A 26,409-nucleotide genomic window follows, 5' to 3' on the forward strand; every position below is an offset into this window, starting at 1 on the left:
AGCAGTAGGAGAAAATCTTTCAGACCGGAACCATTTTAAGTAGCAGGATTACAGATTCCCATAGTCTATTTTTCCCTAGATGGAATTCACTGTTACAAAAATAAAGCATTGTGAAGAAAGAATTCATGTATAATTGATTTTTGCATTAAAGCAAATTATGGTTCATTTGTCCCAGATGAAAACAGAATCATTGTTAATTTACACCAAATGACAAAAGCATTTTTTTCTAAACTAGACTAGTGGTTATTACAACTTGTAAAATCCAATAATAAGCCTGAGTCCTTAAAAGTAGAAAAGAAATGGAAAATGTCAGCATAACATTAGTGACTTTATTGAATATATTTTCCCATGGTTAAAAGGTAGTATACAAGGTGATGTAGGTTAACTACTATAGCAAGCAACAGTGACTTCGTGTAATAAAGGCCTATCACTTTCATATCAGTGACTCCTGCAGTTGGTGATTGGGCTCTGGGCCGTAGAGCTCTGCTCCTTCTACCTTTGTCACTGCCACTTTCATCATTTGACCTCCAAGATTGTAAAATAATAGAAAAAAATAGAGGGCTTGGAAAGTTGTATAAGAAGTTTCATGACAAGGCCTGTACTCATCCCACATCTTCCCTGCCCACATTCTTTTGGGAAGAACACAGTCAATGTTGCCAATCTAACTGCAAGCAAGGCTGGGAAATGTGGGTCCAGGAAAAAAAAAAAAAAAAGGAAACAATTTAGTGAACACAGAGCAGTGTTCAAACAGAATTTCATAATTTATAATGAAGTGATTATTTTACAAATGATCAATATAATTCCCATTCATTTTTCCTGTTTCAAAAAGAAATCTGCCCCAAGAAGCTTTAATAAAAAGAGGTTATATATCCAGCAGTTAAAAAGCAAGGACTATGGAGTCATATACACCTTAGTTCAAATTTTCCTTTATGTTTTGCTAGGCTTTGGCTTTCTTTGAGGTCTTTTTTTCTTATTCTTGAATTTTCTCATTCATTTTTTGTGAACTATGGTACCTAAAAATAAGGATACTGTGATGATAAATGAGATAACGTATGTAGCATAGGAAGTAGTCAATGAATGATAGTATTTATTTGTATGATTAGTAAAGATAGTGTGAAGGATATTAATACAGATGACATCTACAATTAGACCTCATCTAGTTCCTTACATTGAGGACATTTTCTTTCATCGAAACTACAAGCCATTCTCAAAAAAGGAGTTCTGCAAGTCACAAAATAAAGGAATTTGGTGAGGAGAGAAACATCCTTGGTTATGGTAGTCTGAAGAACTTTATAGATTTTTCATCTTGTTGAGGTGGGGGTGATAGCTGCCCAGTCCATTGGAATGTGATGCCTGTCTCCCCAGTGGCATGAGGATGACTCACCAGAAAGCTTGTTTTTGCCAACTCTCTCTTCTCATCTGTAACAGAGAGGAGGCCCACTTGTACCTCTTAGGCAGAATGGCGTACTGAGGTTTTTGTCTCTCTAATTTCTGTGAAATGTGCTTTCTCCTTGATGTATGCACATAAATCACAGACATTTGCAAAACAAGTAAAATATGAAGTCTAAGGCTCAAGTGAATTTATCACAATTAAGTAAAAGGTTTCTCAGCCTGTGCCCATGCAGGAAAGCAATTGTGTCATCTGGTACAGATTGTTTCTTTCCTTATGTTTAGACAAGAAAGGGAGGAAGGAAGGAAGGAAGGAAGGAAGGAAGGAAGGAAGGAAGGAAGGAAGGAGGGAGGGAGGGAGGGAGGGAGGGAGGAAAGGAAAGAAAGAAAGAAAGAAAGAAAGAAAGAAAGAAGAGAGAGAGAGAGAGAGAAAGAAAGAAAGAAAGAAAGAAAGAAAGAAGAAAGAAAGAAAGAAAGAAAGAAAGAAAGAAAGAATTTACTTATTCTAAAGTGTCTGAGAACTTCCTCTGATAAGATATGCTTAAGGACTTTTGCTGGTAATGTTTCTCGTTTTCGCAATGAAAACCAACTATAAAGTATTTAGCTCATGTAAATCTAGCACTCTGAATTTATAGAGTATCTTCAAAGCCCTTTCTGGGAACTCTTCACTTAGCTGAGATAATTTTATTTATGGCAGGCGGTGTAGGGGAGTGGAGCAGTAAGTAAAACATATTTTCATTCTGGTTTATAAGTGGGAAAATTAAATCAATATGTAAACTAAGTATGTGGCTAACATCATATAGCTGAATGCCAATGGCCAAAACAACAACAACAAGAACGACAACAATAACTCAGGTCTCTTAATTTCTAGGTCCAAATACTCATATTAGAACAGTCTGTTTTTTATTAGCCCTCTCGTTTGATGCCTCATCATGATTCTATAAACATTATGGTAGAAGGCCATACAAAAGATTATCTTGTCTAATGTACTGCCTAGAGTAGTTGAATGATTAAACAATTCACAACAAAAATTTTTGTTTCTGGTAATATGCTGGATTATTTTATTTGGACCATCTCTCCCTCTGACCACAACTAAAAACGTTGGGTATAGTATTTAAAAACACACACACACAAACAAAATTTCTAAAAGTGCCAGGCAACTAGCAAGATAATAGAGTTATCAAACTGGAACCTAGGCAGAGATGGGGAGGGCTGGTGTTACCTAAAGCCACTTCTGCTTTTGTTGAACCAGGTGAAGTGAAACTTTGAAACTGACCAATAAAGAATGCAGATTGGAATTGTAAGATATAAACTGTAAAATAGCCATCCTTCTTGTTTAATTATAGACAAGTTTGAGTAAATAGTACAGGAAACTATTAAACAAACAAACAACTGTCCTAGAAGATTTAAAAGAAAAAAAAAAGCACTTAAAGAGAACTTCAATAAAATGAAAATTAAAAATGAGGTTGAGAAGTGTAAGGGCAGATTCATCAAAGCTGAAGAGACCATGAGAGAACTAGGAGATCACTCAAAATACATTACACAGAGTGCAGACACAAAGAGATAGGGAGGACAGGAAAGCTGAGACATATTACAGGCAGGTAAGAAGGGTTGATAAGTGTCTGATAGGAGCTGCAGAAAGAGAGGGTTTGCAGAATGTGGCAGAGGCAATATTTGAAGAGGGAAATGACCAAGAAGTTTCTGGTATTGATAAAATATACAAATATACAGTTTCAAGGAGATTCATGAATCCCAAACAGGTTTTTAGAAGTCCACAGCCGGTATGATGTGGTGGAGATACAGACAACCAGACACAAAGGGATATATCAATACTAGCTGAGGAGGAGGGGCAGTGTATATCTCAACATATGTTGAGAAAATAATTCTCATTCTAGAATTTTTTTCTTTAAAATATGAGGACTAAATAAAGACATTTTGAAAAACAAAACCTGGTAGAGTTTGTCGCCAGCAGACCCTCACTAAAGAACTTTCTAAAACATGCCTCCTAGGCAGAAGGAAAGTGATCCAAGATGGAAAATAGAAGCTGCCAAAAGAAGAACAAAGTGCCATATATGTGAATTAATCTGAATGAATATACATTTTATAAAACAATAATGCATATAGGACTAAACAGTAAGATAGTCAAAATATATTAAATAATAATACATTAACAACATGCATAGATTAATAATATATTTGTAGAAGAGTAAAAGTATTGACTTTGATAAGTGTGCGTGTTATAATTTCAAAGGTAACCACAAAAAAAATGGAAATAATAAATCACATAATTTAAAAAATCAATCCAAAAGAAGGAAAAAAGAGAATAAAAGACAAAACAAGTGGGATGGGACAAAAGCCAACATAAGAATACAACTAGAGGGATCCCTGGGTGGTGCAGCGGTTTGTCGCCTGCCTTTGGCCCAGGGCACGATCCTGGAGACCCGGGATCGAATCCCACATCAGGTTCCCGGTACATGGAGCCTGCTTCTCCCTCTGCCTATGTCTCTGCCTCTCTCTCTCTCTCTCTCTCTATCATAAGTAAAAAAAAATAAAAAAAAAAAGAATACAACTAGAAAGCCAAATTTGTCACTTATTACATGTTCATAAATTATTACTACAGAAAACCACATAGCTGCATCTCACAATACAATGGTAAGAGGAATATGCGAGTCACCGAATAATATACTTTGTGTGATTCTGTTTCTATATGGTTCAAAATAGATAAACCTACACTATATTGACAAAGGATTCAGGCTGGTAAAACCTGTAAAGGAAAACAAGGACAAAATTATTACAGAAGTCAGGGTAGCAGTTCCCCATCAGCAGTCAGAAAGGGGACTATTTGGGGAGTGGCCCTGTATAATTTTCTTTACACTGTACATATATATGTTTTATATACTTTTCCACATGTATCTTCTAATAAGAATTGTTAAAAGATAGACAAATACATACGTAAATGATGTTTGCTAGGTGTTTCCCTGTGTTTTGTACTACTTCTCTAGAGCAGACTTCAGAATGGAAATCAGTGGGTCAGCGATATTAGTATTTTTAGCATCCTTAATAATAATGGTTCAAAACCAACTCGTCTGATTTCTAGGCCGTTTTCTTACAAGGTTCACGTTACCTCCCACGTATTCTTAAGTTGTTTACCAAAATCTTTTTGTTATTTTGTAGTGCCATCAGAATATGTCATTACCAAAATCTTTCTATTTCACCAACACTATCATTTAAAAATATCCACTTTCAAGTTAACTTAATAGGCAATTACTTTGCATGTTTTTAAATGCATTTGTGCCATGTTAAAGATAGCAGAGGGGCTAAGAATGTGGCCTTTGGACCCCGCCTGCCCAAATCAGTGTCCTCGCTCTGCCAACAGTAGCTGTATAAGCTTGGGCCAGATATCTTACCTGTTTCTCAGTTTCCTCATCTGTAAAATGAGAGCAATAACAGAATCAACTCCACAGGCTTGTTGAGAGGATTAAGTGTAAATGCCTAAAACAATGTCTGGCACATCCTAAGTATTTGATACTTGTTTGCAAGTACTTTATTATTTCAAGAGTAGACCAAAGTTTATTTGAGCTCAGTACAAATCACATCCTTTTTAATAGGATATGTATAATCGGCAAAGCATGCCATGGCCAACCTAAAAGACAAATATTAGCTGCTCCTCCACAACCATTGGCTAACTTAATCTCATAAACGTTCTTCTCTTAGAATGTTAGTGCTAACCATGGGGAAAATGAATCGGAGGGAGGATCAAGAATGCTTATAGTCACTCATTTGGTTCAGTAATGAATTACTGAGCTACAGGCCTGCAGTAGATATATGGAATGCTGTAGTTTGCAAGGCACTGCACGCTAGTAGGGGAGAGAAAAAACAAACATCTAAATATTGGAAGAAGAGGCACATAGTGCGATGGACTAGGTAAACAGGAGGTCCTAGTCTCATTCAAGACATCAAAGAAAGCTTCCTGGGCAGGGTGGGGGGGGGGAATGGCATTTAGTATTCACCAATGTACCCATCTCTGACAGATCTATATCTCATCATTGATTTCTTCACGAAGACCCTGTTAGGTAGACGCCCAATCCCTTTTTAGAAAGAGGGGAAACAGATTCAGACAAGATAACTGGCTCCATAGGGTTGTTTTCTTCATTTCCAGAAACACCCTGGGATTCTCATGAAATGAAAAACCTATTTAGGTGGCACTTAAGGTTATCTCTGTCCTCTCTTAGCAGGCAAAGTCTAGTACCCGTGGTGAGTCAAATTCTAGCACACAAATCATAAACAGCAAACAGCTGCTTTGACTTTTTTTTTTAAAGCATTAACAGGAAATCCCAAGCTAAATATAAATTGGGTTTTTAGGAAGAAACAATTCAAGGAAAAATAATCAGCATCTCGTTTTGTTTGCCCTCCATTAAGAAGTCTCAGAATACAAATCAGCTGTAGTGTAACTATTAAATGTTTAGAAAGTATTCAAATTCATATCTCTGCTGGCATGCTGAAACCCTAGATTTGTCTTGGAGATAGTTACCTTGCAATTATGTTTGAATTCATTAAATATTAGGTTATGGTAAGAGATGTGCTGCTCGATATTCCTTGTTAAAATATAATGCAAACCCTGGTTGTTGAAAAGAGAAAACACCAAAACCATTTGTTTGAGTTGGGTTTTGGGTAAAAATAAAACTAGGCTGCCTTATTTTTAGATAAAACTAAAACTAGGCTGATTCAACCCCGTCACCTGAAATGTGTACCATTGTCATTGGTTTCTTGGGGATCCTTTTAGACTTTCATTGTAATTCAAATATTTAAGATTTGTTCCTTTCCACAAAAAAAGGCAACATAATATACATACTTGTCTGCACTTGAATTTTTTTCTTAATGATTTATCTTCAAGCTCTTTCCCTATCAGCATTTGTTTTTTAGAGATTCCCACCACATGGATATAACCTCATTTATTAACTAGTACTCGACTGATGAGTTCTAATCTTTTGCTCTTATAAGGATACTTAGTGACATCAGCGCTCACTGAGTAAATGTGTGTTCTAAATTCCAGCCATTCTGGAAAATAGTGTGGAGATTTCTCAAAGAGTTAAAAATAGAGCTACCCTATGACCCATCAATTGCACTACTGGGGATTTACTCCAAAGATACAGATGCAGTGAAAAGCTGGGACACCTGCACCCCAATGTTTATAGCAGGAATGTCCACAATAGCCAAACTGAGGAAGGAGCCTAGGTGTCCATCAAAAGATGAATAGATAAAGAAGATGTGGTCTAAGCTGTGATATCATAGAAAATGAAGCATTTTTAGACAATTTAGGTAAAGTGTGATCAGGAATAAAGTCAGGGCAAGCCTAGAATACAGGATGGAGTGAAGTAGCCAGAGAAGAGAATAGGGTACCAATGGTGGGGGGTTGTCAGAAGCCTGACTGAGGGAGGACTCAGGCTTCCCAGAGGTGACTCCACAGACTAATTCACTGGGACCCATTGTTGCCCAGAGCATTTCTGTCACAGAGAACACTGGGGCTCTGTGGTTGGCTCTGAAGGGTCCTTGCACTGCCTACCCCAGAGGATTTTGTCTGGCTAAAATGAGAATCTCCATGTGAAGGAATTTGGCTAACTATGAAGTATCATGCAAATGTATGGGAAAGTGTCACGTGAAGGCGTAATAATGTAACAGTGGTATTCATTCTCTCATTGCCTTTCCAAACCAAGTCTATGCCTAACATTTCATGATTTATTGTTGCTGAATAGGAAATAATAGAATATTTTCTAAAGCCCTTGTCATAAATGTAAGATCTCATCTAAAACCTGTTTCAAGGAACTTTTTAAATATGAAAAACAAATTCCTTTGAATTAGCTACTATGTACATGCTTGTTCATATAATTCACATATTATCAGCAGTATTTAAATTGAAATAAAGCTCATTTTATGACTAATTTGACCTACCAATAAAAAAAAGAAGATGTGGTCTATATATACAATGGAATATTACTCAGCCATTAGAAACGATGAATACCCACCATTTCTTTCGACGTAGATGGAACTGGAGGGTATTATGCTGAGTGAAGTCAGTCAGAGAAGGACAATCATTATATGGTTTCACTCATATGGAGAATATAAAAAATAATGAAAGGGATTATAGGTGGAAGGAGGGAAAATGAGTGGGAAAAATTAGAGTGACAAACCATGAGAGACTCCTAACTCTGGGAAAAGAACAGGGGTAGTGGAAGGGGAGGTTGATGGGGGGATGGGGTGACTGGGTGATGGGCACTGAGGGGGTACTTGATGGGATGAGCACTGGGTGATATGCTATATGCTGGCAAATCGAATTTCAATAAAAAATATATATATATAACCTCTTTTGTGTAACCCTCCTATACTTTCTCCTCCTGTAAAGACCCCTTGGAAATCATGTGTTCCAGATGATGTGGTTACAAGATGGAGAGAGCTGCCCCAATAACACCTGACTCTGTTGTGACTGGGGTAAAAAGTGTCATCATGTTAGTTGCCAAAGTTTGTGGTTACTACAGCATAACCTACTGCTTCCTGACAAACGCAAACCTATCCCTTCACATGAGTGCAAATGGATTTATGAAGTAAATTCCCCAAAGTAGAATTTCAGCTTCAGCTTTTGCTTTCCCTTCTCACTACCTCTAGGTTTTCAACAGACTCTCTAATTTATCCTGATGCTTCTCATTTCCAACCCTGGCCTTGCATTCCATCAGCATGGCCCTCATGTAGGCCCTTCCTGTTTACCATCTGACAGTCCCTTTGCTGCTGATCTTTGGGTCTCTTAACTGTCTATGTGCAATGCTGTCAGATTCATCTTTCTCTCTGTCCTCAGAATGAATGCATTTTTTCCTGACCCCCTAAAATTTTTTTAAAGGTTGCCAACTGCCTACAGACTCAGTTCTAGATGTTCTTGTCTGGCATTTAAGCCTGCCCACACTAACATTTAGAAGATAGTTACCAGTACAGTGTCCAGCATGGAGTAGGGACTCAATAAATGTTGGTAGCTGTTATATTTTATAGCCTGCAACTAAATAGTGCCTATATTCAAAGTAATTCCTGGTTGGTACTGTATTAGGACAAATTCATGATGCACTAAATTGCATTACCATAGGATTCTTGATTTTTTTCTCTAACAGCTTGATTTTAATCTTTCTTAGAGTGTGCTGCTTAATCAGAGCATTGGGTGGTGAGGCTACAGAAAAGTAACTCATATAATTTGTTAAACATCTAGGGAAGCATTCCTTTGTAACTGGGATGGATTATGCAATAGTGCATATGGCATCCAAGGATGATTGTACCACTTAGACATTATTAAAAACAATGTATCACACTGAATATTCATATGGAGCTATACCTATATGACACTGCTAACTCATAATCAAGTTGGAATAGCTGTTTTTAGCATTTTTAACTATGACATGCCAAGACATGATTGTTTGCAAGTTGTTACCTCATGCATTCAAAGTGAGCCCATACATAATCTTCATCATTTAACAGTGTTTTTTGGGTAAATATGATATTCCTTCAAAAGCTGGCTTCATTTCTGTAATGTGGGAATGATGAAGTAGAAGTTTATTTCTATCGATGAAGGCTAGATGTTTATTCAAAACAGTAGTATTTTAAAATATTGGTTATTGGGGTACCTGGGTGGCTCAGTCAGTTAAGCATCTGCCTTCTGCTCGGATCATGAACCCAGGGGCCTGGGATTGAGCCCCAGTTCTGGCTCCCTGCTCTGCGGGGTTTCTCCCTCTGCCCCTCACTCAGCTTGTGCTCTCTCTTTCTTTCAAAAAAAAATCTTAAAAAAAAATAAAATGTTGGTTGTTTTCACATTGATTTAACTGATTTAGATGAAGGAGATGTGTGAAATTTTTCTGGACCATAATCCAGTTGTCTTGGAAACTTTGAGAGATAAAAAATGAAAACAAGATATCGTCATGCTTAAGCTGCAAGGGATAATATGAATATAAATCAACTCTAAATTTCTTTATATTTTGTCCCAGTATAAACGAAACTCATTATTAAGGAACAGAAAATATTAAGGACATGGAGGATATAAAACAATACATATAATGTAATATGTTTTATTTATATCACATGTTTAGAAAATCTAAATCCAGCATTTTATTATTATTTTGGGACAGGTTTTTTGTGGAGTTTCAGTGGAACAACGGGAGTAAAACAAAAGTCAGTCAGTCTGTCTCTCTTTCTTGCTAGTAATTTCACATTTGTTTATGCTTTACAAAACTGTGCCCAAGTCCTGAAATCCTGTTTAACACTTAATCAGATTACAAATTTTCAGTGACAAACAAATAATGTACAATGAAATACTATTTGTACTGGGCTTTACTGAGGAAAGCTCAGCAGTGTTAGTAGGCTCTTACGAAATGACTCCTTCCAGCAACGTTAGCTATGGAGATGCCTGCAGTGCTTTCTAATACTCTGCAGAAAATAAAATGTAAGTAGGGTGCTGATGCATTCTTTCACAAAGGCTTTTACAAGCAATAACCTAGTCTATGTGAAAGCCATGGAAATTAAAGCACATCCTTTAGCAAAGGCAAACAAATTGTCCCGAACTAAATATTTCAGGGAGAAAAGTGGAATCCCTGAGAGTCTAAAAGTGGCATCCAGGACTCATTATGTAGTTAGCATAAAAAGGGATCCACATAAGCAGAAGCAAGAATGGCTTTATTTATTGGACTATTATTAGTGATTTCTGTAATAACAAAGCAAGTTGCTTCTGCATATTTCTACTCCTGGTCCCTGACATCCATCAATTACCTTTTTCTCCTTCCTCCTTTCCTTTCTTCTTGATCTCAAATCACACACTTGTCTTGTGAAGTTTTCTTTCCTTTTCTACTCTTTCTAGTATGAAGGACAGGTTCTTTAAACTATGACCTTTCTGGAAACACAGAGTATTGAAATAGTTATAATCTATAATGTATACATTTTAACTTTAAATAAATTAAGTAGATGTAAATTTAAAAAGGAGTAGCTATCCTCTTTACCGTTACTCATCTTTTAGGGAAACAGCCCTCCCACTCATCCTCCCTACCCTCTCTCTCTACACACACACACACACACACACACACGCACACACACACACAGAGAGAGAGAGAGAGAGAGAGAGAGAGAGAGAGAGCAAAGCAAAACATAGTGGGAGGTATCCTCTTATTATTAGACCACACTTTTAGTTTTCCCCCTCTAGGCAGCTTGGCAAATTACTAGAAATAGAAAAGATGTGTTCTTGTTTGGATGGGTGCTTTGGAATTGATAGTTTTTAAAGATTTAGTTTCATTCACCTGAGAAGATCTATAGCCTCTTTCAGGAATTAATGACATGCCCATCCAAGCTATATTTATGGTACTTCACTCCCAGGGCCTGTTACTATTGGGATTCTGTATCTCTGTAGGGAAAATTAAACATATGTTTGTCATCAAAGCTATTTTTCATTATATGTCCCCTGTGCATGATTTCTCTTATGATGCCGTGTTTGACCATGGCAGGATAGAAAAGTGTAACATAAGTGGACTGACAAGCAAGACGTAGAGCATGAGAGGAAAGTAATTTTTCTGACTCACAGTTATTTCTGGTTGAGAGTTGCGAGTTAGGGTAGCTGGGTTCTAAATCTCTCAGATGGGGTCAGTGAAGACATCTAAGAGTACCAGCTATAAGAGATGTGCAAATCACAAATCTGCCTTACAGTCTTTCTTAGCTGAAAGGGCTGAATGGTAAAGGAACGTAGCACAAAAAATCCAAACTATTTTTAGTGAATTTGAGAAAAATGAGATTAGAAAAAAAATTTGTCCTAGCTGTAATAGCAGTAGTAAGGAGTTGCTCAAGGGGGTGGCATTAACTCCAAGAAACAAATGAGATATTTTTGCTAGAAAAGAAGAAGAGAGCACTTCGACACTAATGATGATTACCTTGGAACTGGCTTCAGAGAGCCTTGTAATGGGAATGCTGGCAGGACTGCAATTGCACAGTCAACCAGCCTGTCTCATGGTATTGAGGCTCCAGCAGAGAGTAGAAGAGCAAACTCTGAAGAACTGCAACTGTAGCTTGAATTGGTGTTGGGTAATACTTATCCTTTGTCTTGTGAGTTAAATGATGAAAAGATACTTGAGATGTAGGCAAGGTGAAAGAATATTGTAGATCGAAAATCATAATCTGGCATGCAAATGTAATTCTGACATTTGATCTCCATGGCATTTTGGACCTTCATGGAATAGAGACAGGGTCTTTTCTTTCTCTTTTGCATGCCATACCACACCTAGCAAAGGACCTGCCATGTCTTAGATGCTCTTCTCTGTCAAAGATGCTAGTTAAAGCAAAACATTGATCATAGCTGCCTATTTATTTTCTTATGGAGAGACTGGAGTATTTCTTTTTTTTTTTTATAACCAGTTTCTTAGTTGAACTTTTACATTTTTGGGTGTAAATGAGAATATCTCAAGAAGGAGTTTTATGTACAGCTGGAAATGTTCATATAACCTAAAAATAGAGTCATAGCATCATACCAGCTCAGATTTACTTGGACTTGCATAGAAATTTGCAAATAATAACTCGTACTTCCTATATTATGCAAACTTTTCAGTATTTAAATGTTTCTATATTGAATAGATATAGAAAATGCATTGTTTTAAGAATATACTCAATTTTATACTGACAGTGAAATCTTAGACTAAGAACAAAACTTTTCAGCTCTCAGATGGATTGAGGAAAGTTATCACTAAAGTATTATTGGGATTAAGATGCTTTTCATGAGATTTTCATTACAGTTTTGACAGTTTTCTTTTGATGCACACAATGATGATGCTAAACTAAGAATGCAGTTCTTGTATTTGGAAACTACTTCCACTTTATTTTTATGTTCAGTCATTTGCAAGGTAATGCAGGTTTGTTGGAAAAGATGTTCATTAGGTCCATAGTTATAGCAAAATGACTCATTGTTAAAAAAGACAAAACAAGACCAAAAAAAACCTAGCAAAATTTAGAGTTTGAGAAAGTAAACACTGTACTCTGTAAAGCTCACTTACTGATTTTCTTTTTTTTTAATTTAAATTCAATTAGCCAACGGATAGTCACTTACTGATTTTCATATTTACTTTTCTTATCTGAAGAAATTAATTATACTAGAGTTCTAACAGTATTTAAAATGAAAGTTTGAAGAAGTGAAAAATCTAAGTCAAATGGAATAAAATGCTGTATATTAAATCTGTATGTGTTTTCAACCTTGATTGAATTCTCAAGTTAAAAAAAAAAAGAGAAAGCATTCTAGATTCAAAGTACTGAGTATTGTAGGAAAAAAAACGAAATGAGAAGGTAGAATGAATTTTTTTTTAAAGTGAGAGAGAAATTAACAATCCAGAACCAGGAATGGAAATATTATAATTAAGCTTTTAACTTGAAGAAAATTCCAAAAAGGTCATAGTGATATGATAATTGGTTACATTATGTTTTTTTTTCTTTTACACTGTTCCCGGAACTTTTCACATTGTGGTTATATTCTTTAAACAATTAAAAATTTTAAACTCTATATTAGAGCTAGTATTTATGATGTTAAATTGGGACTTCTTTATAGCTCAGTTGACTTGAATGTTCTGAGTCTGGTTTGGTATTTATTTTTCAGTCCTCAGAGTTCATTTTTAAAAATTTTAAAAATATTTTATGTTTTTAAAGATTCTATTTACTTATTCATGAGAGACACACATAGAGAGACACACAGAGAGAGAGGCAGAGGGCTCCATGCAGGTAGCCCAATATGGGACTCGATCCTGGGACTCCGGGATCATGCCCTGAGCCAAAGGTAGATGTTCAACCGCTAAGCCACCCAGGCGTTCTAGTCCTCAGAGTTCATTGTGGTTAGGCAACTTGGTTCCGCTTAATCATGATGAAATTATTATATGGATATATTTGTTCCATTTAATCATGCTTTTACAAATTCAGTTATCTGAATAATAACATAGATGTACTGTGCAATATAATCATCTTCAAATAAAAACTCCAAAGAAATTACAGTTCTAATTATAAAAATGGAGATAGCAGTAATGCTTGCTTCATAAGATAGCTGGGAGGATTAAATGAGCAGCACCTGTCATATAGTAAACTTTCAATACATATTGTATTTAAAAATATATATATATATATATATTGTATTATTATTATTTTCTTTTTTTATCTAGGCAAGACTGGCAACTCTCAAGTTGGATTGGAGATCATAGTGTTTGAACTGATCCATATGTGATGAGGATAATTTTAATCATGTATTCAAAATGATTTGGCTTCCTTAGAGGAAAGAAGAGCTAGAAATTTAAGGTTTCATCTATAGGAATGTATTTTAGCAAACCTGTGATTGTTGATATGGGATGGCATAAAGTTAAAAGCAGTGTGGTAAGTGCAGAGGCATGGAACTTACAAAAGGAACATTAGGAACCTAATTATTTTATATTACTTGTGTGACTTTAAGCATGTAACTTAGACTTTCTGAGTTAAGCCTTAGTATCAAGATTTATAAAATAAAGATCATTTGCAGTCTACAAACTTGTTGTAAGTTTCCAAGTAAGACAGTATGTGTATATTTCAAATACACTGTCTTCTGTAAAGTTGGGGCTCATAAAGTAATTCACAATTCATTTTTATTAACTTATACTTGTTAAATAGCTTAATATTTATTTTAATTAGAAGATAATGTAGTGCTAAGTTTTTTAAATAAATTATATATATTGGTGATGGCCCTGTATACAATCACTTCCCTGTAATTATATTCTTCCTATTAATCACACTAAAATTAGTATATGATGTTTTATAAAACATTCAGTTTTTATTGTAGATGATTTTGTTGCTTTATATTGTGTGTAGTATATTTTCCTCCAAAGTAACTGCAGTTTAAAAAGCATATGGGTTTCCAGTCCTCCATCTTCCTTCCCTTGCTCTATCAATGAAAACTCCATCTGGAGTTTTCTCTATACTTATATTAGGGAGAACAGATTGTTTTAAGAAACTTATTAATTTTAAAAAGCTGATCAATTTGGGCAAAGTTATTGGTATTCTTGGTGTTAACATGAATTTAAATTGACTTGGGAAATATTCATTCGTGATTTCCCAACCCTCTTTTTACTTGCGAATGAGAAGTGGTAACCAGACAAATCTGTCCTGGTGGTTTAGAATCAGCTGGGCTGAGATGTATTTGTGGCATCCTACCCCATGCATAGGGCAGGATAATTTCAAATTGATTACACTAATGTTCATTTTTAACCTCTAGATTTTCCAAGACATGTAACCATATAGATTGATCAAATGTCACAAGTACAAATTAATGTCTAAAAGTGAAAGGAAGTTTGTGGGCATTTGTTAATTCACCTAATATTTAATGAGTTCCACTGTGTGGAATATGATAGAGCAATGCTTTCACAATTCTGAGAGAAATTTCTTTTAATTGAAACTTCTCTAACTAGCCAAACTGCCAATCAAGTATGAAAACAGACCAAATATATTTCTAATAGTATGATCTCTTCGAAAGTTTATATCACATACACACTTGCAGTGGAAATGTCATGAGATTGTATTCATTGAGGGGGTAAATCCAGAAAGAGAAAGCCACAGATACAGGAAACAGTGATGTCAAGTCAAGAGTAAGGAGAGGATAGTGGTGGGAAGTCTCAAAATGACACATGTACAAATTGCCTGGGGAGCAGTTTAGATAAAGAAAAAAGAAAAAAAAAGTTCAGAAGCTTCTGACAGAAACTTACAGAACCAGTGACTTGGTAGAATATATTATGTAGTCACAAGTCTTTAAGTAACTGAAAGTATATAAATGCAAATATTGTAAGAAAAAGACAAAGGCAGTTAGGAGTGAGGTCCTGAAAAAAGACTGTATTTTATAGGCCACCTACTAAGCAAACTATACAGGACAGTACAAATATAAAACAGATCTGTTGCATTTTTATAAATGAATGGTATGTGAGGGGGAAAAATCTATTTGATCTTAATGTGAGGAACATTTTCTCATGAGTTATTGAAGACTCATGACATTGGATCTGTATAGAAAAAATATGTATATACACACAGAGACACATAGTGCTAACACATTATTTGACTTGCCACTGAACAATGTTTACAGAATAATTGCAATATAAAAGCAATTTATTGCTTTTCAACCTTTATAGGTAACCTATAACAAAATATAGAAGGCATTACTATGGTTGCATGACAAAACAAAAATATCCAACAGTTTTGAAAAGGTAGAAGCAAAAGTTTAAGTTAGGGTGTTGAGACAGAGTGTTGAAAGAAGAAAAATGGCTAATATTGACATCTTACAAAGCATGGGATTTAGAAAACATTGAAAAGTGATGAAATAAGAAATATGCTTTTAAGAAATTATTTAGTTAACAGAGATAACATAGAAGGAGTAAAGTAATAATATACATATCAAACATCTGTAGGAAAAATGGGAGTAGAAGAGAAGTGTAAGTGGCTTACATCCTCATCTTTGATATAAGGAAGTGAATAGATAATAAAATTGACAATAAAAATTAGAGGTATACTGATATTACATAGTAGTCCAGAGACAACCTAAAAAAGACTTTGAAGTGAAACCAGTTAAATTCCTAGAAGAATATCAGTAGTTAAGGAAGAATAAGTTGTTATGGAAGATTCTAGATTTTTCTAAACAGTTTGTATGAAAATTTAAATACATGTATTTGCATATATTACTTTAAACACAATACAAATAAATGTAAAATAATCCCTTAATCGGTTGTAGCAATAAGCTGCTCTGACTTGATCGTGCTACCTCCTGTGTTTTATCTCTGACACAGTTAACCCCTTGGGAATAGGCATCAACTTTTTGAGGGGTGACTCAATGTCAAACACAAGGATTATTCAATAAAAACAAATAAATACATTTGTAGTGATTGAGCTTCTATATTAACTTCTTAAACAGGAACCACATTTATGAGGGTATGTAGGTCTGTTCATTGTTTATTCAATGAACGTTTACAGAGCAACTGCAATGTGCTGGTCACAATTGTGGGCTTTTGTGGACTTAAGGTACACAATTATTTCAGTTTGATAAGTATTCATATAGAGTTTATTATTTGATCAGGATTTTTTTAATGTCTCTGGTGTGCCAGGCACTGTCTGGGCCATGGAGATGGAGTGGTTACAGAAGACACAAGGAAGTCATTGCTCTCTTAGACTTGTCTACTGTTTCCCCAAAAAAGGTACCATATACTTTCTACATACTGTTTGGTTGGCTGATTCTGATGTGAAAGTTCTCTAAATATCTATAGAAAGAGGAACTTATAGAACATCCCAGTTTGGATACTATCAAAGAGTTCGTGAATCCTGGAGAAGACCACTTTTCAGAAGGAAAAGAAATAAATTTAGTGGAAGTGTGTCACATAATAAAGATTTCAGAGGACTAATCTTGAGGAATGAGAAAAAGTCCCACCCCTTTCATAGCACCGAAATAAAATTCACTTGTGGCTGTGGCCTGTGGCAATGTAGGATAAGAAATACAAGAGTATTCATCTTTGATTTTTAAAACCCTATTAAGAGATTAAATAATTATTGATGCTTTAGTTGATTAAGGGCTTTAAGTAGGAGTAATGTATTTGTGATTTGGGGCCAGTTTATGTGTGGGAGGGTGAATGTTACAGGAGTAATTGGAAAAAGCAATGATGGGGATGGGCTGTGGTAATTTTGGGGTCACATGCAATTTGGGAGTTGTAGCCATGAATAGTTTTTCTTTAAATATACATGATTTTATATCCTGTCATATCCCTTTCCAAGAGCCTCCAAATATACTTCTCAGTTCCTCCATCCAATCTCTGCACCTGGCACAATGGGAACAGATGGAAGAATCCAAAGTCTCAATTAAAACTGCCTTTGAATGTATAACAAATTCCTGTTTTGAATTCTTGTGAATTAGCAACACTGTGCCAGCACTCTGCCACCTTGTGGCGCTTGAAGTCCTTGCAGCACTGCAGAACTCCAGATCAGCACCCAGTTAGGTATTTAACTTTCACTGGAGCTGTGTGCACTAGGTCTTATGGACACTTTATTTAAAGGGATGTATGTAGTAACTCAAGGTTCATGAGAATACATTTAGGACGTAGTGCTCGTACGTGTATGTGTATGTGTTTATACTTTTTAAAATGCAGATACATGTCACTGACTATAATTCTTTAGCCTGCCACAAAAAAAAAAGTGATTTCCAAATTTCAGTTTTAAGTATTCATGGAAGCTGAGAACTGGAAGGACTTCAGATACATCCAATCCAATCTTAGAATCTCCTTTGTTATCCTTCTAATAGGAGAGCCTGCAGTCAGTTTCCATATAAAGGACAGATAAATTACAAAAGGATCTTAATTCAACTGCATTTTCCAAATCTATTTAGGTCAGCACCAAGTACATAATAAACAGTTCACAAAAAATAGACCTATTCAAGTTTTTCCATATTCAATTTTTTAAGAGCCAGGGTCATGGATTATTAGGACTGTAAGGAAACTGTACAACCAATAACAAAATGTTATCAATAGTGTATCTAGTATTCCAGTTGTATGTTTTTACCTTGGTCCTTTTAATTATTTATTTTTACCATATACCTATGGTAGATGCTGGAGATGGAAAATTAAAAAGATACTAAGTGATCTTAATTTTTTTATCTCTTGGGGAACAGTTTATTTGAGTATAAAAAATTAAGTTTCTTGAGGGAAGTATGTGAAAAGTGCAGCAGGACCCCAATGAGAAGTATCTTGAGTTGCCAATGTATTCTTTTTCGTTGCTGTGTGATCACCGCAGATTTAGTAGTTTCAAACAATACAGCTTTATTCCCTCGCAGTTTCCATTGGTCCAGAGACCAACCACAGCTTAGCAGGATTCTCTGTTTCAGGGTGTCATTGGCTATAATCCACTGAGGAACCCAACTTCTTATTGGCGGTGGGTGGAAGCCAGCTCAGGTGTTGGGGGCCACCTGCAGCTTTCTGCCACCTAGCCTTCTCCAGAGGCATTATAACATGGTTGTTTGCTTCTTCAAGGCCAGCATAAGAATCTCTCTCTCTAGTCTTGTAAGGCAGAGTCTTATATAATATTAGGCAATACTGGGCATAATATGCCATCATCTTTGTCATTTAATGTAACCTAATCCACAGAGCGATACCTCATCACTTTCACCATATTCTGTTAGTTAGATACCAATCACCACTTGTTCTGCTTGAAATTCAAGGGCAGGCTATTACAGGAAGGCACAGACACCAGAAGGCAGGAATTTTGGGAGGTCATCTTAAGCTTAACTCTGTCAGAGATGAAGAAAATCTGTCTAGAGGGCCAGGAAGGCTTCTCAGTGGAGGTGGACATTGTGATGAGATGTGGCATTTTCCATGTAGATGAGAAGTAGGAATTAATAAACCAAACTGAGAGAACAGCTTTGCTGATGTGTAAGAGTGAAGAAAGATTGGACAAGTGGGTCAGGGCCAAATCACAAAAGGTCTCATTTTGTGAGTTATGGAGTACATCAAAAGCAGAGGGGAAAGTGGATGAGAACCAGGCAGGAAGTACCACAGTCTGAGGTCCATGGCATAAATGCAGTAAGATGGAGAACAGGTGGGAAGATGGTAAGATAAGAGGCAGGGGAACAAATGACATGCTGTTAGGCTTGTGGCAGACGAGTCATGTGGCAGACAATTTAGGCAGTAGTATAGTGTCTGGATACAGGAAATATTTATGAGGTGTGGTCCCCTCCTGTGTGTCAATATGTATACAGTAGTGGTAACGGAGAGGTTATGAGTATTTTTATATGTATTTAAAGTCAGCTTTCTTTCAGGTGAAATGTGACTTAATTTTTACTGGTGTTATAAAAGAGCACCGATGTTTCTGAAAATACGCTAAATGTGCTAAATCCTTTGCATAGAGCCAGATTGATCTTTAAAGGCAAGTGGCTATGATAAAACCAAATCTGTAGGATGAATTCTCTGACCTATAGCCAGGTGCAGGGTAGACAATAGATAACCGACCCCTACCTTGACTGAGTAGATGAAGACCAGAAGCTTCATAACACTTTATCATTTGATGTCCTATTTTAAAAGGCATTGTGATACTTTAGTGTCAGTCTGATTTTTAAAGTGAAGGTGTAATATTGGGTCATTTTTCCATCAGCCATAAATAAAGATTAAATTCTGGCACAGGATTGGGGAGGTGGCTGGAAAAATATTCCCATCAGCAGAGATTGGCCTGATATCTGTGTGACCATCTCTAAGAGGAGTTTGTTGAGAGTTGTCTGGTGGTCTTACTCTATCTCTAAGACTGAGAAAAGATTAGCCTGAGGAGAGAGAATGACACCTTATAGACATCTATACAGTGAAAAGGAGCTAGATTAAGGAAGTTAAACTCATTTCTAGCAGAAAAGCTGATTTGTGGGTGCCTGTTTGTTCTGCTCCACGTCACAACTGCTTCTAGCTAAACAAGTTAGAGTAGATATTTCTTGTCTTTTTGTCTTTGTATTTCTTGTCTGCCCAGCGTTCTTTTTTTTTTTTTCCTAATCGCATTCCATTTTCCTCTTGGACTTCACCTCTCTTCCACTGAGGGCAATTTTGATACGACTGTAAATCAAGATACATCCCCGTACTCCAGAAGCTAAGGGAATTCCAGGGGCAGTAACTTGCCCCTTCTGCCAGATGTTGCCTCCTAGGAGGTGCAGACATTTTCAATGTTGTTGGCATTTAATCATTCCAGCAGGAGCTGCCTTTCCATGGCTGGTTCTTTGATCCTCTGAGCTTTCCCACATCCTTCCAATACATTTTTTTTTTTTTTCTGATTAAGTTTGTCAGAGTTGGTTGTTTATAACCAAAGAAATGATACACTGGTTCATTAGCATTTTAGAAGGGAAGGGGGAAATAATGTTTATTGCACTTCTTTCAGCTGTCAGACACTCTGTTAGATGTTTTACATAATGTCTTATTTTATCATCGCTAAATCGTCATGAAGTATAAACGTATCTTAATATTAATGGGTTGAATCACGTTAATAGATTTCTAATATTAAACCCAATTTGCATTCCTGGAATAAAGCCAAGTTGGTCATGATGAATTTCTATCTTAAAATGAAGACGTATGTATACAGCTAGATTCAGTCTGTTAAAATTTTGGTGAGGGTTTTAACATCTGTGATTGCAGTGAGATTGCATAATTTTAGTATATATTAGTCTCAAAATTGAGTTGGTGAGTGTACCTATTTTTTTACTCTGTAGAAATGTTCCTCTAGGTTTCAAATTTTTCCTTTCTTGGTTAGTTGACAGACCTAATCTTCAAAACTGTGTGAGCCTAGTGTTTTCCTCACAGGATTATTTTTAATTTTTTTTTAAATTTGTTATCCTGAATGGTTATAGGATTGTTCAGGCTTTCTGTTTGTTTTTGAGTCTAGTCTAAGAAATTATGATTTTCAAGAAATGTGTCTATTCCCTTTAGATTTTCAAATGTTTTGGGGAGAACTTTTTCCAAAGTGCTATATTTTGATATTTTTTCAGGTTTTTTTGCTACATCTAAACTTATGCCCTTTTCCATTCCTCTTACTGTATAATTATACGTTTCCAATATTTACCTTTTGCATAACTTGAAGGGACACTATTAATATTGTATTGTCCATGTGAATCAGATTCCCAGGATCACAGTCTCTGAATACATCATTTCTATTGAATATTATATAAATGTGGCCTCTGAAATCATGTTAGGGTCTTCTTTTTCTCTTTCTTAAATGATATTTCCAGAATTCCATCCATTGTATTTGTTTTGAAAAAAACAAAAATTGGCTTTTTAAATCCTCTTTATTGTATATATATTTTTTTCCTTTTTACTAATTGGTTCTTTTCAAAATTTTCTTCTTCCTAAATTTATGGGTTTTTTTTTTTAACTTCTTAATTTGAATACTTACTGATTTTTCAGATTTTTTTCTTCATAATATGCATACTTAAGGTTCTAAATTTTTCCATTTCAATCATTTTATCACCATTCCACACATTTTGGTATGTATTAGACTTATGGCTATTCAGCTGTCTTTTATTAATTTTTTTAAAGTAGGCACCACACATGGAGCTTGAACTCAAGACCCTGAGATTGGACACTTAACTGAGTCACTCAGATGCCCCTCAGCTGTCTTCTTTAACTCCTAAGTTATTTAGAAATGTGATTTTAACATTTCCAAATATATGTGTCTTCAAAATTATTTCTTTTTTCATAACATCAAGTTATTTCATAATCAACATTTCTTTTATGGTTCTGATTCTTTGACATTTGTTAAGGCCTGATTTATGGCTTACTGTGTGGGGTAAATGTTTATAAATGTTCCATGTGTAGTTGAAAATTACATTCTCCAGCTGATGGGTGTGGTGCTTTGTGTATGTCAATCAGATCAAAATTATTAAGTATTATACTCTATTATTTCTTGTAGAGCAGACCTTTCCTTTTTGTTTACTTACAGTCTTCCTTGAGAGTATATTTTCAAGTTTTTAGTAAGGGATTGCTGGCTAGAGTATCTCTGCTTTGTTTCTCTGAAGAAAAAATTTTTCTAATCCTTTTTCCTAACATGTATTTGCATGGTATAAAATTCTAGGTTTGTTTTTTTTTTCTTCTGTGCAATTTGAAGATAGAATTACATCCTCTTATAGCTTCCATTTTACTCCATATTAAATGCTGTTACTTTGTAGGTCATGTGTCTTTTCTCTCTAGCTGATTTTAAGACCTACTATCATTAGAGTTCTTTACTATGGTGAGTCTCAGTGTTTTTGTTTTTTTTTTTTTGGGGGGGGGGGTTGTTTGTTTTAATAAATCCTGCTGGGATTTAGCATGCTACCTAAGTCTGTGGACTTGTGAATTTCAATTCTGGAAAATTCAGAGCCAACCTTTTTTGGGATAATGTTCTTCTCCCTCCTGTCCTTTATTCAAACTCCCAATAGAAGAGTACTGGCAAGGGGTATCTGGGTGGCCCACTCAGCTAAGTGTCTGCCTTAGGTTTAGGTCATGATCTCAGGCTCCTGGGATTGAGCCCGACTTCCAGCTCTTGGCTCAGCGGGGAACCTGCTTCTCCCTTTCATTCTCCCTCTGTTTTCTCTCTTTCTCTCAAAAAAGTAAATAAATAGAATCTTAAAAAAAAAAAAAAAAGAGAGTACTAGCAAGATGCTTTGAATGGTCATACAGATTCTATTCTACACAAAGTTCCCAGATAAGGGAAGAAGTAAGGCCTCAAGGTCAGCCCATTCTTTCTTTGCCACCTCCTGCCTGAGAGCTGTGTCTGTCCAACATTGTGGTCTCTTTTTAAATTTTCTCAAAGTTGCTTTTTTTGGCTGCCTGGGGTTCCATATGCTGGAACATTTTCTTCTAGCCTCCATTTCTTAACTTCTTTATCTTATTTCTCATCTTTTTATCTTCTGTGCTATCCTCTGAGAAAACTTTCTCAGGTCTGTTTTCCATTTCCTAATACCCTACCTATTCAGCTGAGTATAATTTGTTTATTCTCTATTTATTTTAAATTTCTTTTTTATGTCTGGAAATTTTATTTGGTTCTTTGGATCTGCTTGCTCTTTTTATGAACACCTACCTTTGACTTTTTCTTTTATGGCTTTGAGCACATTAAAACCTAGTTATTATACATTATTTATCTTATAGTTTAAAGTGTTTGGGAATATTCTACTCTGTTTTCTTGTGCTGGCTCTCAATCATGATGAGTTATTTCCTTGAAAATATTATGATTGGTTTTATTGTTTTCTTAAATTTTGAGTTCATTTTTTATGGAGATTTATCTGTGGAATTGGAATTGGAATTGGAATTCACCTAGACTGAAGGTGATTTCCTAAAGACAGAACGTGTGTTTTTTTCCTTCCTGACATTTGAGGGACCATCTTATATACTTAGATTGGTGCTTTTCTGGACCAGTTAAGCAGTGTAAATTTGAACCCAAAATCTGAGAAAAGGGTAAAGTTGTGATTATAAATGCTCATTAGATTTTTTTCCGGCTTATTCATTGTCAAAGTCAAGATTTATAAACATCCTCACCACCTTTTCTTATGGGTTTATTAGTCTGCTTGTGTGGCTGTAACAAAATGCCATAGATTGGGTGGTTTAAATAGCACATTTATTTTCTCACAGTTCTGGAGGCTGGGAAGTTGAAGATCAAAGTGTCAACAAATTCAGTTTCTGGTGAAAGCCTTTTCTATGGTTTATAGATAGCTGTATTTTGCTAGGCTCTCACATCGCCCTTCTTTGGTGCATATGCCTGGTGAGAAGCTAGCCCTTTGGCATCCTTCCTTCTCAGGACACTAATCATAGATTAACATCTCACCCTCATGACCTTATTTAACCTTAATTAATTCCTTAAAATGCCCATTTCCAAATATAGTCCCACTGGGGATTCTGGGGTTCTACAGCTAAATTTTGAAGTAACACAAATATTTATAACAGTTGGTAGTTATTTTCCTAGTAGACCCTGTCATTGAAGAAATGAGGATTTGGACCCTCAGTTTGATACATAAATCTTTGTTCTGACTCCTCATCTGTTTGAACTTTAGAGTATGTCTCCTGTTCTATGATTTCATTAAAAGGAACTATTTAGACATTTGGGAATGACAAATGTTCCCAAGGAAACCAATGTCTTCAGTACTTCTACCACTGGATTTATTTTTAGCTTCTGAGAATTTTCTATAACCTCCATTCAGATTAGGTATACATTTAAAATATTCATATATATAATATGCATATAAAATTTATACATTAAATATTTATATATAAATTACTTAATGTATTATATAACATAACATTATAAATGTAAGATATGTGAAACATATATCTAACCTATTATAAAATATTTATGTTTTTGCCCTATATTTTAAAACTTTTATTATAAAAGCTTTCACTTTTGTGATGTACAAAAATAGATAAAATAGCAGAGAATATATAATAAGCTCTTATATACCTATCCCATAGATGGACAAACGTCATTTTGTCAAACTTACTATAGTATTTAAAGCTATACTGTTTTGTTATCCTACCTCACAAACCAGTGTATGTAATGCTACAAATAAAGTTATTTTCTATATAATTACCTAGAAACTTACCAATAAATCTTTACTATCATTCAATAATTGGTTTATATTCTAATGTCCCTTAATGTTTTGAAAATATCATTTTAAGTTGGTTTGCTCAAATCTGGACCTAAATAAGATGCATCTTGCCATTTGCTTTTTTGTTTTTGTTTTAAATTTCCTTTAATCTAGAATAGTCACCCTTTTTGTTTTTTTAATTCCAAAGACTCATTGAAAATTAAATCAGTTATCTTGTAGAATTGTTTCCTTATGATGTGAAAATAGATATAAAAGCTGGATTATGTTTGGATTCAGTGTGGTTGGTATGGATATTTCATAAGCTGTGTTGTGTACTTTATATGGATTACTCCAAAAGGCACATACATGTCTGGCAATAATAATTTTAGTGATGCTGAGATTGGTCAGTATTGCAGGTTTTATCAGTCAGACCCTTTGTGAAGTTCCTTGTTAACCTTTTGCCTATTACTTTTACTATCTATTGATGATTGTTACCTTCTTTAGTTAGTTTTTATTTTTTTAACAGATATTGCCAATTGGTGATTTTCTAATTCTGTCATTTTCTTCATATTTATAGATGAAAATTTTTCAAAAAGAATTTTCCTCACAAATGAGGGTTATTAGGTGTCTCTGAACTTGAATTTGTATGGAAGAGAGGATAAATGTTTATTTTTTCCATGTAATTACCAATAATCATAGTAAATGGTTTCTACCTTAGTGCCTCCATTTGCTATCCAATGAGTTTTGACTTATTTTGTTTTAGGTTTGTGTCTTTTATGATGGAATTCTTCTGATTATTTTTATAAGAAGAAATATAAATGGTCAAGAATATTGACTACATTTTTATTAGTATTCTTCTGGTTCATAAAAAGTTTGCTTTTTATGCCATTTTCTGGGATATAAGTAAATATCTTCATATTTTCATAAGAGTAGTACTTTATTGTTTTAGAGGGGAGGGGAGGAGCAGAGGGAGAGAGAAAGAATCTTAAGCAGGCAGTCTCCACAGTGAAAGTGCAAAATGGGGCTTGATCCCACTACTCTGAGATCATGACCTGAGCCAAAATCAAGAGTCAAACTCTTAACCAACTGAGCACGCAGGAGCCTTAAGGATAGTTCTTAATTTGGTAAACATTCAAAATTAAATTTCCCAGTTCTTTAAGTCCTATATCATTATTAATGTTATTCATTCATGTTATCCTTTAAGGTCATTGTGATCCTACATTTCAGTAATGATTTTCCTAATTTTTTCTAATATTTTAGTTCCCCAGCACTCCTCCCCTTCATCCATAAAAATTGGGTTGAGATAAATAACAAGCCTGTTCTTAATCTCTTTTACTCAGCAAAGGATTAATAATGGATAATGAAACAGTCAAATAGTGATTTGTTTTTTAACTCATGCTAATAAGAATGAGAGAGAGAATTAAAGCTCATAGGAGTGATTTTCTTAGCATCCAAAGAAAAGATAAATGGCACTTTAAGCAAACTTAGAATTAATACTTTGTGAAAGCATTCATTAACATGACTGTTTCTTTTTCTACCTTATATTTAATTGATATTTTATTGCATTGAGAAAATGGAGACATCAATGTAGTACAGAAACTTTATTTAAAAGGGAAATGGGTCAAGTTTGTATTAAATAGCAATTATGAAAATAATCACAAACAAGTCACTGAACAAGATTTAATTAATTAGGTTATACCCAAAGAAAGGTTCTGCATCAATGTGTTTAACAACCAAGAAGGGTACATTCTGGTCACAAACCATGTGTGGTAATCTGTAATAAATATGAGTAACAGAAAGGTAAATATATTATATAAACGAGAAACTGGGAGCAGAGATGTTGTTTCAAGTAGAAAGGATTTGGCTCCAATAATTATTAGTATTAAATGTGGGTAGCTAAGTTTATAATTTAAAAAAAA

At 35.0% G+C, this 26,409-nt stretch overlaps 1 protein-coding gene and 1 long non-coding RNA gene across 22 annotated transcripts in view; one reads left to right on the top strand and one right to left on the bottom strand.

Annotated features, from left to right (window-relative positions):
* DLG2 (discs large MAGUK scaffold protein 2) overlaps positions 1–26,409 on the top strand; it is a 1,976,108-nt gene that overhangs the window by 1,128,366 nt on the left and 821,333 nt on the right. The gene's annotated exons all lie outside the window — the stretch shown is intronic.
* LOC125753266 (uncharacterized) lies at positions 766–6,388 on the bottom strand. Its single transcript, XR_007404666.1, has 4 exons — positions 6,242–6,388; positions 4,797–4,816; positions 4,121–4,153; positions 766–1,419 (listed from the first exon to the last, which is right to left on the bottom strand). It is a non-coding gene; the product is annotated as an uncharacterized LOC125753266 (long non-coding RNA).

This window comes from Canis lupus, chromosome 21, assembly GCF_003254725.2.
Source record: "Canis lupus dingo isolate Sandy chromosome 21, ASM325472v2, whole genome shotgun sequence".
In the NCBI taxonomy this organism is placed as follows: Eukaryota; Metazoa; Chordata; class Mammalia; order Carnivora; family Canidae; genus Canis; species Canis lupus.